This window comes from Stenella coeruleoalba, assembly GCF_951394435.1.
Source record: "Stenella coeruleoalba genome assembly, chromosome: 12".
Taxonomy (NCBI): Eukaryota; Metazoa; Chordata; class Mammalia; order Artiodactyla; family Delphinidae; genus Stenella; species Stenella coeruleoalba.
The window spans coordinates 80180344-80194345 of NC_137158.1; the positions used below are offsets into that span (position 1 = coordinate 80180344).

A 14002-nucleotide genomic window follows, 5' to 3' on the forward strand; every position below is an offset into this window, starting at 1 on the left:
CTGTTCTGAGATGTCTTCCCGGCCCATTGAAAACATTTCTGTTCTCAGTGGGAAAAATTGAAGTTTTGAGAAAATGCAGAACTATAACCTAAACTCTTTGTTTACGAATGGATGTTTGAGATTGAAGGGTGGGAAGAATGACTAGTTTAATAGCTTCTTACATTACTGGTTAGTGACAGCAGAAAATGTCAGTCATTTCATGTTCTTTGTCATTTGTGTTCTGAATCTTTCCAGAAAGTACTCTGTCACTCCGTTGAGGCTTATTCAGGAAAATGGTTTTATTGATCATGTAATCTTTCTAGTTGGCACATACATGGTGTTTTTATGTTGAGCCTTCTTTTGATTTGTTTTTGTTTTAATGGTAAGTGCTACTGGGACGAAACATTGTTGCCTTTGGCAGTGTTATTCTTCCTAAACTAGCTTATAGACAGATAATCACTTCAATTACAATATATTAAAATACTAAAGGGAATCATGTACTTTTAAGTATGTTAAACACTTTCTAGTTTAAATTAGCCTCATTAAATACTCTTTTAGGTTATTGGGCTATGTATTTCAGCTTACATGATTTGTAGAAAAATAGTACATATGCATTTGGTACAGTGATTCAGTTTCATCTTGTTTTAGAGATTGTCGCTGAGTGATATTAAAAGGTATCATGAGCTCAGGACCTGTACTCTGAATTCAAATAGAGCTTTCATAGAACTTTCAGTCATAAGCATCAAAATGTAACTTTGCATTTTATATTTTCCTCTCTTCTTTCATTTTTGTGGGTTGGGGGTGGTGAAGAGAGGGGAAGACAGTGACGTTGACTATTCAGTTTTTAAAGTGCTACTTACACAGCTTGGAGAGATTGTTGATGCTAAGCAACATATATAAATATATGAAGCTTAATTTTAATAAATTCAGCCGATTTCTTAAGTATTTTCTTGGGTTCTTTGGAGTCTTTTCCCATGTGCCTTTTATTTGAGTTCCAAAAAGAGTTTATGACTTCAAAGAAAACATGTTAAAACAACAGCTGAGATTGAAGATCTGTAGAATCTTGTTTTTTGCATATATGTTTTCAAAATTTTGGTTTTATATAAAGCAATTTATAGAGGTAGGAATGTACATTATTTCAAAGTTATTCAGTCTGGTCTTTTATTAAAATGTGGGAAAATTAAATAACCTTTCAATACCGTTTCTTTTTAAGTGAGAGAGACTGGTGTCTGGGTTTATGATATATAAAGTTACAGGCTTTTCCTGGGCTTTCAGAGCCTTATTGAGCTTCTCTGTAGACAGAATGTTTTGTCATGTCATCAGAGTTTAAGGAGGACTCAATAGAGAGATTATATTACTCATTTTCCTTCAGTGAGCTAAAATGAATCTCTGATTGTAAAACCAATTTGATTAAGGATTCTGAGTGCCTGTCATTTCCTTCAAGACCAAGTTCAAAATTTACTTCCTTTATGAAGCATTCACTGATGACTTCTTCCACATGGCAATTAGTTATTTAATATCCTTCATATTTAAATATTTAAAGCATACTACAGGTCAAATCTTATTTTAATGAATACTATTTTAATGTGCTTAGTTTAGGCCTCTTTTATGCTTTGAACGATACTGCTGTTATTTTATTGACTTGAATATAATAAATTATATGTCAGGAAATACTATATAAAAATGATTCCTTAATGTAAATACTGTCATTTTTTTTGTATATCCTGAGGAAAAACAAATATTTCTCAACGTATATTGGAAATTTTTTCTTGTTTTCATACTCCCTAACCATAGAATGTCTAAATATTTTTTAAGTTTAAGTTTCAGTAAACTCTTCTGGGACAAAGAAATGGAAATCAGAGAGATTTAGGTAGCCTGAGACATTTAGGTAGCCCAATCAGAGGGTCTGGTTTGACAGGAACAGTTTTACTTTTTAGGGAATTTGATGTTCAGATAGATTTGGAAAGTTTATCTAGGAAATGAGATCTAGCATTTTAGATATAGTTAGCACCTCCAAAACCAGAATAATCCCCCCAAATCTATCCCAAAACAAAGTAAAAATAACCACTAGAATATTTTCAAAATCAAGCCAAATTTTAATAAGAATTTAGAATGCTGAATTCACATGCATTTAAAAAACAAAGGAGCTCAACTGTATTTAATGTAAGAAGCCAGTGTTTCGTAACAGACAGAACATTCCTTCCTGTAGACTTTCCTTTTGTTCCCAGATATAGCATACACAGTCTGTTGATTTTTGTATTAGGAGATAATCAGCAAGTATGACTTTGTGTCTTTTGTTAATGTGGTTGGTACAAAAGGTAATTTTAGGGTTCCATTAAGATACCTCACTTTGTGTCTTTAACATTTTTGAATGTGTAATGTTTTAGATAATCAATACATTCATATGGTTCAAAAATTAACAAGTACAAGGAAAGGGTACAGATTCCAGTCTCCACCATAGTTCCTCTTGTCTAGCTCACCACCCTCCTCACCCTTTGCTAGATAACCACTTCATTAGTTTATTGTATGTTTCTTTATATAAAGAAGCAAAATACCATATTTTAATTGTTAGCTCTATTTTTACACAGATGTTGGTACACTGTAACATACTGTAAACATTCTTCTGTTCTTTGTCATTCCCCCTTCCCTACCCACTTAAATATATTTTCTGTGGTTCTTTCCAGAGGAGTACATAAAGCAATCCTCCATTCTTTTATAGCTTCATTCCATTTTATGGACATATCATAATGTACTTAACCAGTTCTCCTTTGATGGGCATTTAGATTATTTTTAGTTATTTGCAATTCAGACAATACTGCCATGATGCTCTGTATATGTGTCATTTCACAAATGTCCGAGTGTATCTGTAGGATCAATTCCTGGCTGTATCAGTGGGTATATGCAGTGGTAATTCTGGTAAATATTGCCGGATTGTTCCTCTTAGGGGTTGTGCCAGTTTATACTCCCACCATCGATGTGTGAGAGTACCTACCATGTGCCAGTAGCATGGTTTTAAGAAGCTTCTGGATTTTTACCAATCTGATAATGTAGTTTTAATTTACATTTTTCTTGTTATGAGTGATTTTGAACATCTTATATATGTAAAAATGTTTACATTTCCTTTTTTCCTGGACTGTCAGTTCATATCTTTTTATCTTGAATTTTTCTATTCAGTTGTTTGTCTCTTAAAAATTGATTTATATAATAAAAACTAGGTATATTAGGGAGACTAGACCTCTGTCCATGATATGAATTACTCACTTCTGCATCTTATCATTTGTCTTTTGACATTAATTGTGGTACATTTTTTTTGTCATGCAGAAGGGTTTTTTGAATTTAAAAAAATGTTTATGTAGTCAGAATTAGCAGTGTTTTCTTTTATGATATCTGGATTTTATTTTTAGTGAGATTATGAACCTTCCATACTCTGAAGTTACAAAGGAACTGTCCCCCTGTTATTTTGCAGTATTTTCATAGAGTAATTTCTACATTTCACTTATCCTAATCTATGGAGAGAGGTGTGATCCAACATAATTTGTTTTTCTCTAGATGACCACTTGGTTAAGTAACTTTTCTTGTATTAGGTCTCGCCAGAGAACTAGCCTATTGGTTAGGATGAAGATATTTTATTTTAAGGAATTGACTCAGACAGTTATGGAAGCTGGAAAGTCCAAAATCTAGCGTGGACCAGCAGGCTGAGACCCAGGAGAGCTGATGGTGAAGATGAAGCCTGAAGGCAGTCTGCTGGAGAACTCCCTCTTGCTTGGGGGGCTGGTCTTTTTGTTCTATTTAGGCCTTCAACTGATTGGATGAGGCCCACCCACATTATGGAGGGTAATCTGCTTTACTCAAGGTCACTGATTTAAATGCTAATTTCATCCCCAAATACTCTCCAACTTGACACATAAAATTAACCATTACTGTTATCTTTCCTTTTAAACTTTTAAAATTTTCCTTTATGTACAGTGTTTGAGGTTATTCTGGGACTTCTATTCTTTTCCATTGGTCCTTCTGTTAGTGCGCCAGTACTGTACTGTTTTTATCATGTTTTAATATCTGGTAGGGTTAGTACATCTTCATTACCCTTTTCAGAGCTCTCTTGGCAATTTGTGTTTGCTTATTATTCATATAAACTTTTCATTTTTTACCGTGCTTTTTCCTAAGAATTTTGTCTTTTTTGTTGTTATTATAATGGGATTTTTTTTTCATTGTTCCTTTTTTGTTTTATGTGAAATAGGTGATGCTTATAAAATAATAAGAGTTAAAAAAAAAAAGTACCTCATTTGAACAATTAGGAACACACGTAATAGAACGAGCTGGGTTTACCTGCCTTGGGTTACTAGGGGCCAGGGAGAACACGCCCCTGCGGAGCCTCACGGAAGGTGTGGGGTTGGGAGGTTTATAGGGTAGGGGTTGGGGTGTGTGCTGGATGGTTCTAAGAGGTATCAGGGGAGTGAGGGTCAGTCTGGACTGGCTACTTCAAAGCAGCTGTGAGCATTTGGTGGTTAGGTGTCTTAATTTTGAGCCATGAGGCAGGACTTAAGTGTGTCCGGGCTTTGTCATCGGTAAAGAAGCACCAGTCACTTCGAGAAAGACAGTGTTAGTAAGAAGAGGCAGATGTTTAGTCATTTTTGTTGTCAAAAAGTGGCCTTGTCCAAATCTGCTTTCAGCGCTGCTTATGTGCTATGGGTGGTGCTCCGGTCTGCTTGTTCTCAGGGCTGATTTTCCTTTTCTTCTCACATTCCTACCCCACTGTCCCTCCTCTTCCTGAATGACTTCTCTCTCCATTTCTTCATTTGTTTAGATAGTTTTAAATTTCTTTTATAATATTCTTCAAAACGAACTGTTGTACTTTTTGGTTAGAATTATTCCTATATACGTTATATTTTTCTTGGTATTGTAAACATAGATTTTATATTTTTATTATATTACATTTTTTCATTGTTTCAGGTATATACAAATATAATGAACTTGGTATATTAAATTTTGTTGTACATTGACCCTTTTAAGTTCTTGTGAAATCTACTAACTCTAATCATTTATAGATTCTCTTATGTTTTCCAAATTTTATTTTTTTAATTGCTTAAAAAAAAAACACTCCCATCTCCCCTTCTTTTGTCCTTCCTCAGACAGCTTCTTCAATGCATTATTTGAAAGGACTGTCTGTTTTTGTATAATCTCTGATTTAAAAGAAGGCTTTCAGCATTTCATCATTAAATATAATGTTTACTCTCTTTTTCTTTTCTTTTCTTTGTAGCTGCCCATTGTTGGATAAGGAAGTTCCCTTCTTTTTCTAGGTTGCTAAGAATTTATCATGAATGGATGCTGAATTTTATCTTATGTGTTTTTTTTGTGTGTGTCTTTTGGGATGATCACTTTGTTTTCCCTCTTATAATCTGTTATTGGGGTATATTACATTTTTTTAAGTATTATGCCAAACACGCATTCTAGAATAAACCTAGCCTCATGACATATTTTTTGCACATCACTGAATTCAGTCTGCTGACATTTATTTAGGTTTCTTGAATCACTGTTCATAAAAGGGATTGGACTGTAATTATCCTCGTGTGGTTTTGTTATCTGTATTACGAAGTTTTGCAGAATGAGTTAGACACTAGTCTCGCCCCCTCTCCCCGCCCCCCCCCCCACACTTTTTAAAATTTTTGGCCACACTGCTGCGTGACTTGCGGGATCTCAGTTTCCCTACCAGGGATTGAACCCAGACCATGGCAGTGAAAGCCCAGAATCCTAACCACTAGGCCACCAGGGAACTCCCAAACTAGTCCCTTTTTTTTTTTTTTTTTTTTTTTTTTTGCAGTACGCGGGCCTCTCACTGTTGTGGCCTCTCCCGTTATGGAGCACAGGCTCCAGACGCGCAGGCTCAGCGGCCATGGCTCACGGGCCCAGCTGCTCCGCGGCATGTGGGATCTTCCCGGACCAGGGCACGAACCCGTGTCCCCTGCATCGGCAGGCGGACTTTCAACCACTGCGCCACCAGGGAAACCCCCTTTTTAAACTTACTGGAAGACTTTAAAGTCTGGAATTACCTGCTTTTGGAGTGTTTGGTAGAAGCATCTGTAAAGTCATAAAGGATTGTGTAGCCCTTGATGTTTTAACTTTTGTCCCATTCCTGATTTTTGATCTTATTTCTTTTGTGAATATAGGCATATCAAGTTATCGAATTCTTCTTGAGTCAGCTTTTTACTTATATATATTCCTATATACGTATCCATTTCATCAAGGTTTTCAAGTTTATTAACCTGAAGTTCATAATAGTCTTTATTTCTTTAATTTTTATAACATCCAGAGTTAAGCATTTTAATTAATAATGTTATTACTTCTTTTATTAATCTTGATTAATCTTGCCAGTGGTTCGTCTTTCCAAAACAAGTTTGGTCACTGTCCTCGTTATTACATGTTCTTTTTTATAAGTTTAATTAAATTCTGTTCTTACTTTGATTATATCTTGCTTTTTGTCTGATAAAGCCAAATAAATATGCCTAAAACATTTCCTCCTAAGTACTACTTTGGCTAAATCTCTCAAATTTTTTTTTTTTTTTTTTTGCGGTACGCGAGCCTCTCACTGTTGTGGCCTCTCCCGCCGCAGAGCACAGGTTCCGGACGCGCAGGCTCAGCGGCCATGGCTCACGGGCCCAGCCGCTCCGCGGCATGTGGGATCTTCCCGGACCGGGGCACGAACCCGCGTCCCCTGCATGGGCAGGCGGACTCTCAACCACTGTGCCACCAGGGAAGCCCAAATCTCTCAAATGTTGATGCGCATTATTTTTGTTCTCTTTTAGTTCTAAGAATTTTCTTACTTCCCTTCATTCATTTTTTTAAATAGTTTTATTGAGGCTTGGGTTTGTGTCCTGTTCCCTCAGAAGGATTGTTGTATGCTTTTGCCAGTTGCTTGTGGGCACTAGTCATCAGGAATCATATTTCATATTTCAGTTTGTAAAGTTTTATTGCTTAGAAAGTTCTTAATAGGCTGACAAACAGGATGATAGAATGAGCATTCACATGCCACCGTAAGTTCTTTTCATTTACTAACCTAGCCATATTCGGAGATCCCCAGTTGTCATCAGAATGCCTTATTTATAGTTAATTTATTTCAAGCAGAATTCATACAGGGTTACTACATTGATTTGCTCCTTAAGTTTTTTTATCTGGAACAGTTCTCTTTTACCCCACCCCCATTCATGCCTTTGGCATGTTGAGAAAACGGAGTCAGTTGTCCTATGAAATGGCTTTGTCTGATTGTTTTCCCTTGATGTGGCTTAATTTGTTCATCTAGCCCCTCTGTTTCCTGTAAATTGCAAGTTAGATCCAAAGGCTTGAAGTTAAACATTTTCGTTTGTGATTGTGTTTAGGTCACTGCTTCTGTTTAGTGGAGGGGTCTGTGACCCTCCCTTTGAGTGAAGAAGCCTCCAAAAGGTTCCAGCCCCAGGCCGTCTGGTGACTATCAGCTGTCTTCCAGCTGAGGCTGTAGAGACGTTGTGATGAGGATAGGCTTTCCCTTTTGTACTCTGTCCGGATTCCTCACCCACAGAATCTGTGAGCATAATACGTGCTGGTGGCTTTAGGCCACTAAGTTTGGGGTGGCTTGTTACACATCCTTACTGACTGACATGGTTTGTATACGTCCTAGGTGATGCAGTGAGGGTGTTACATCAGGATGTTAACATCCTAATATTTCGTTGTCCTACCACAACTGGTATTAAGATTGATCAGTGGGTTCAGGTCATATGGCCTCTGGGACCATTTTAAATGGAATTCTCTTCTTGAGGTTTTACAGAGCACACCATTAAGTGTTAATTTTGACCAGAAACTCTGGTGATGGTTAGCCTGTGGTTGCTAATTCTCAAAGGAGTCATTTCTTAATTCCTCCTACCTCTCAGTATCAAGTTCAAGACAGGTATTTTTCCTTTCTCTTTAGTGAGTTTTCATGCTCTTAAATGATGGATGTAGCCCTTCTTAGTCCCTAAGTTATTTGAGAGGTATTGTCTCATATTTTACTCCCTTTTGGGGGGGCCCTAGATTCCTCCTTTCCCCTGTTCCCTGTATCGTCATCAAATGGAAAGTTAAAACCCATAACAGAAGTCAGTTTCTATTGCTCTCTTACTTTCCATGTTCTTGGTTTACTTTCTGTGTTCTTCGTTTCAGTCACATTCATGCCAAGTTTGTGATCCATTTAAAAAGGCATGTTATCGGGCTTCCCTGGTGGCGCAAGTGGTGGAGAGTCCGCCTGCCGATGCAGGGGACACAGGTTCGTGCCCCGGTCTGGGAAGATCCCACATGCCGCGGAGCGGCTGGGCCCGTGAGCCATGGCCGCTGAGCCTGCGCGTCCGGAGCCTGTGCTCCGCAACAGGAGAGGCCACAACAGTGAGAGGCCCGCATACCACAAAAAAAAAAAAAAAAAAAAGCATGTTATCAAGTATTTTAGATATTTCAATTATAGGCACTTAGAGTATCCAATCTGCCATACTCCTGGAACTGGTACTGTCTTCTGTTTTCTAGTTGTTTATTTGATATCTTGTATACAGTTTAAAACTATATAAACATGTAATATAATAATTTAGAACATACAGACAGTACATTCCTATTTCATAATGAAACTTTTTTAATAAATTTATTTGTTTATATTTTTGGCTGTGCTGGGTCTTCACTGCTGCGTGCGGGCTTTCTCTCGTCGCGGCGAGAGGGGGCTACTCTTCGTTGCAGTGTGTGGGCTTCTCATTGCAGTGGCTTCTCTTTGTTGTGGAGCACGGGCTCTAGGCATGCAGGCTTCAGTAGCTGTGGCATGCGGGCTCGGTAGTTGTGGCTCATGGTCTCTATAACACAGGCTCAGTAGTTGTGGTGCATTGGCTTAGTTGCTCTGCGGCATGTGGGCTCTTCCCGGACCAGGACTCAAACCTGTGTCTCCTGCATTGGCAGGCTGATTCTTAACCACTGCGCCACCAGGGAAGTCCTATAATGAAACTTTTCTACTGCCTCCTTTATTCTTTTGAAATAAATTCATAGATAATATGTTACCTACACAAAATTCATAGATACTGTTATGTTACTACACAAAATTTTAAACAGTTCTCAATATGCACTAACTGTACATGGAAAAGTGAAAAGAAATTGGTGTATAATAAAATATTGTGTATTTAACTAAATAAATGCTCGGGCATGACTACATTGAAGGTTTGTGAAATGAAAGCTTGCGTGTATATGTGGGATCAGTATGGGCCTGACAGCTACACAATGAGGCTGATGCAGGAGTGTGGTATCAGCCTCTCAGATGTCTTAGGCAGGGTTGTCAGTGGAGATGTCATCTTTTAAGATGATGAGCAGCTCTTGGTCAGAGTCCGACCAAAACAAAATATAATCTTCCCTCAGTATATATGGTAGTTTTATTCCTAGAAAATTCAGTATATCAATAAAGTTGTTTTAACAATAGTTTGTTCTTATATGCAGAATGGAGTTGGGTTCTAGGCTTAGACAAATAGTTAGCTTTTTGTTTGTTTTTACATCTAAATGAATGCTGGGTCTTGTGAAATGAATGTGGTATGATGATCTGTTGGATCAATCTCTTATACATCATAGGACAATCTAGCATTCCTACCTTACACCCTTAAATTTCATTGCATTTCCTTATCCTTGTGACAACTAACCGCCCCCTTGAAATCTTATCAATATGAATAACTTAGGCTTCCTTATTTTTTTCTGAAATAAAGTTCATACATAATTAGTTACCTATATACAAAGTTTCAAACATCAGTATAATGCCATAAATGTAATGGAAAGGACAGAAAGTTTATAATAAAATATTGCTCAGATGTGTCTACATTAGAAGACTTGTGAAATAGTCTGGGGCTTGCATCTATGTGTGTAATAACAATGAACTCCACTGGTACAAATGAGAGTGATAGAGTTATATTGTATGAACAGCTCAAAATTGTGAACAGGGTTTGAATCCATGCGATTTATTACCATATAACAGCAATTCTATACAATGAAAATATTGAACATTTTAAATAACATGCTCACAGAATTGTTTAACAGAAAAAGTAAGGTACCCCAAAGTGTGGAGATATCCTAAGTTTGCAAATAAAGTGTACACACACACACACACACACACACACACACACACACACAGTAAAAATCAGTAAGTAACAGTAGGCCTGGTTTATTCTTCCTATTGTAGTCCAAGAGATGAACTAATACAACAGGGACATGAACTGTCCAGTCACCAAACATTTTATTTACTCAGCATGCTGACATTTCCTGCTTTTAAAAGGTGTTAATTTTAAAGTTCTTTTAAAATTTAGTTCTTGTTTAAAAAAAAAAAGCTATTTGAAGAGGTTGCTTCCACTTGGAAGCATTTTTGTATCCTAGCTTACTTGCTCAAACTCCTTCACCTGAGATTTAATAATTCGGTACAGTAGAGAAAACCTCCCTTAATGCCGTAAGTTTTCATGGTTTTATTTTTTGTTTCAAAGTTTCCATTTTGTCATTCTTGGGTCATAAAGTATTATAGTTAGGTTTGTTTCCTGGTTCACTGTAACGAGAGCAAACTCTCGTTACCTTCCTCTCTCCTCCTTGTACCTATAGCCTCGTCGTCTTTTTCCTTTTGCCTCTCAACTCCTGTCCTACTTCAGTTCCACTCTCGTGAGATGCTGGAGAAGAGATCATGTTTCTCTTGTGGCACACGTTTCTCCCAGACCTTCTACCCACTGCTCCTAACGGAAGCAGCTGCTAGGTGTCAAGGGCAGTGTTCCAAGAATCGAGTAACCTGAAGGGAGTTGCCTGGTATGGAAACCAGACTGTCTGTCAATACCCTTTCCTTTGACATTGGTCTTGTGCTGATTCAGCTTCCTTTCCAGGACTGTGACAGTTGGCAGCCTTGCAGAACACTGTTTTCATGGCTTTAAACTACACTGTTGTTTCCATAGCTAGAAAAAAATCTTTCTTTCCTTAGAGAAAATTTGTAGGAGGTAACTCCATTCAAGTAAGTCTCAGTTTAAAGAGGATATATCAGGATCTTAAAACAGCAACAGCAATAACAAAACTCTAGTTTAAAGCAATGAGAGTATTTCAAACTTTGCCTTTTTAGGTATAGTTTTTTTCCAGCCGATAAAATTATCTCAGATTCTTGAGAGAAATATTGGGTATTATGAATGTGTATGCTTCTCAAGGTACAACTTTTATCTTTTTAATATATTTTTTTAACCTCAGGCTTATTGGAAAAGTTGCAGAAGACAGGAAAAGCAAAACATAAACTGTTTATTGAATCCCTTTGTGCTTGGGAATGTTCTCTATGCTGGGAATCCAGTGATTAATAAGACATTGTATCTGAAGTGAAGGAATTTCCAGCTGAATAGAAGGGTCAACATGGGCAGATGACAGACAGTACAGTAGGAGAGGTGTGTTTTCGAGCTATGACTAGATACTAGTAAAAGTGTCCCAGAGGAGGTCTTGAAGAATGAGTAAGAGTTTGCTGGTGAGAGAAAAAATGATCTTGGGGTAGCTAACTCTTTGTTAGTGAGAACAGAGGTAATGCCCAACCCTGAATGATACCGAACTAGACTCTAAGTTTGGTTCAGTAGTCAAGGTCATTTAGAAGGAACATATTAATTATGCTTGGAACTGGTGAATTTCATTGCTTTTCCTCAGTGATTAAGAATGAAGTAAAAGGTTATTTTTCAATAATTTTTTTAAAGCAGAAAATAGTTCTAGCTCAGCGGTTCACTTGTAACAGTGGATCATCGCTCAGTAGTTAAGCCAGTTGGAAGTCTAAGTCTGCTTACATGTGCGTCGGTAGAAACGAGTGTTTAAATTATATTTTCTAAAATACCACTTCATTTGGACATCTTTGTGGACAGAATTTTTCAGAAGGAGATGCAGTAAACAAAGTATTTGGAAAACGGGCATCATTTTGAAAAGAAGGTGATAGCATTGGAAACGAGGGTAAAATACTTCAGAATTAATAACTTGCCACTGAAGTCTCTGAAGGAGTTCAGATGTTACATTAAGTGTATTGACGGTGATGCATTGTGGCACAGACCTTTATTGTTAATTATTTATTCTAATCTTTGTTTCTTATTATTTATATAACAGGATGTTAATTTATAAGCCACTTGTATTCTGCAGCTTCTGGAGGAAATTAGGCATAGAAGGCCTGTGTTACATTACTGAAGCGCTCATATCGTTTGCTTTATAAGATTTTGTTGTCAGAGCAAAGACAAGGACATTTATAGTTTGCTGCCATTAATTGCCCAGCATTTAGATATTAACACAGGAGTCTGTTAATTAACTTGATAATAAAAACTTTTGGGATGTCAGTTGATAAAGGTATTATTTGTTTTAAAGGAGATTGCTAGTGAAGCCTGGGGTTTCCTTTGCATTTGACTCTCTTTCTTTCTTGCTGACCAGGCTCGCAGTTGTCCTAGGCTTTGAACCAGGGCTGGGGATTTCCTTTTATGTTTAAAGAGCTTGTGAGCATCTGAGGAGAAAACTTTTGTGTTGCTTTCAGGTCAGAGCAAGACCCACTCCTAGACTGATTTCTGCTTGTTCGCTTGGGTAACCAACCGCATAACTGCTTCTAGACTCAGGTTGGAGACGTTCCTGGGAGCTCACGTGGTGCTCAGGGCCTGCTTGGCAAGGCTCTTGGCTGGGGGGGAGGGTAGGGGTCAGAGGTTAGGAGGACAGGAATGAGAAAGTGGCAACTTTTCCCCTCTCTCCTACTTTTTTGTCCCGTGGGAGACAGAGCAGTATATTAAAAATGTAGCACTAATTTTGAATATACTCTACATGTAACTTGCTGCCATGAAAGTTTCAGTTTATGTAGAATGGTCAGTTCCGTGTGTATATTCGTGTGTGTGTTTTGTTTTGGTTCTTGTTATTCCTGAAAGCTTCTTAAATAAGCAAATAGAAAAAACTACTGGAGAATGAAGAAAAACTTTTTGATAATGTTAAAATTTGCTATGAATGTTTTGGTTTTAATTGCTGTAAAAATCAGGGTGGTCCTATGCAACTATGCCTGCCTGGGTCTTTGCTTTTATTTTATTAAAAGTGGAGAAAAGGAAGAGAAAATTCTCACATCTTGCACAGATTGTTTCCAGTAATAAAGCATTTTTGGCTCTCTGATGGAAAACTTTCAATAGTTATTCTTTTTATGTTTCGGATTGTACCTGGGACTCTAACTGCATTGGACTATAATTTGATAATGCTATTCATATTCATGTTCAGAATATTTTTAAAATAATTTTCTTCCTTTCAAGTACCAGAATTAAAGGAAAACAGAGCCAGGAAGTGAGGAATTATAGAGCAATAACCATATTTTCAGTACTTAATTTACTTCTGGAAAGGTGATGGAAGCTCCCTCCTGAGAAGAGGAAAGCCCCAGGCGGGCCTGGGATGTGTGTGCAGCCTGGCCCCGGGTTAGGCTGTGCTCCGACCTGTCCCGCAGGCTGCTCGTCAGAGCATCAGGCTTCCTTAGAAATGTGCAGAAGATCAAATCAGCTGGCTGTGACTGTCTGCTGTGGTGATAGAAGAGGAAAACCTTACATTGTTTAAGATACGTTTTATGAAAAGCTGAAGAAAAATCTCAAACACGAGAGCAGGATTTGGTCTAAAAATCATTTAAGCTCCACACCATTCCCTGTTTCTAACGTAGCTGTAGTAGTGAGTGAGCTTTTTAAAGTTCTTTTCCTCACTTTTTTCTTTCCCCTCTCCCCCATCTCCATCTCCGTCTCCAATAGAGATGGAGCCATGGGATTGAACTGGATGCCCGGACACTTGGGTACACTCGGGACTTGTTCTCTAGCTCTTTATCCTAGTTGCCCAGACTCGGCGAGCAGGTGGGGGAGGAAGCCCCTCCTCTGCAGAGGGGGATATCGCGAGGAACTGGCACTCACACCTGATGTGGTTCTCTTCATACCCCTTCAACTTTCTCTCTCCTCTGACGCCCCATTGGGACTGAGGGATGAAGTTGAGGATAGAATAGGTTATGCAGTTAGAAGCATCATCGAGGCTC

At 37.9% G+C, this 14002-nt stretch overlaps 1 protein-coding gene across 7 annotated transcripts in view; it reads left to right on the forward strand.

Annotated features, from left to right (window-relative positions):
- ARID1B (AT-rich interaction domain 1B) overlaps window positions 1–14002 on the forward strand; it is a 412486-nt gene that overhangs the window by 128568 nt on the left and 269916 nt on the right. The window lies entirely within an intron of this gene.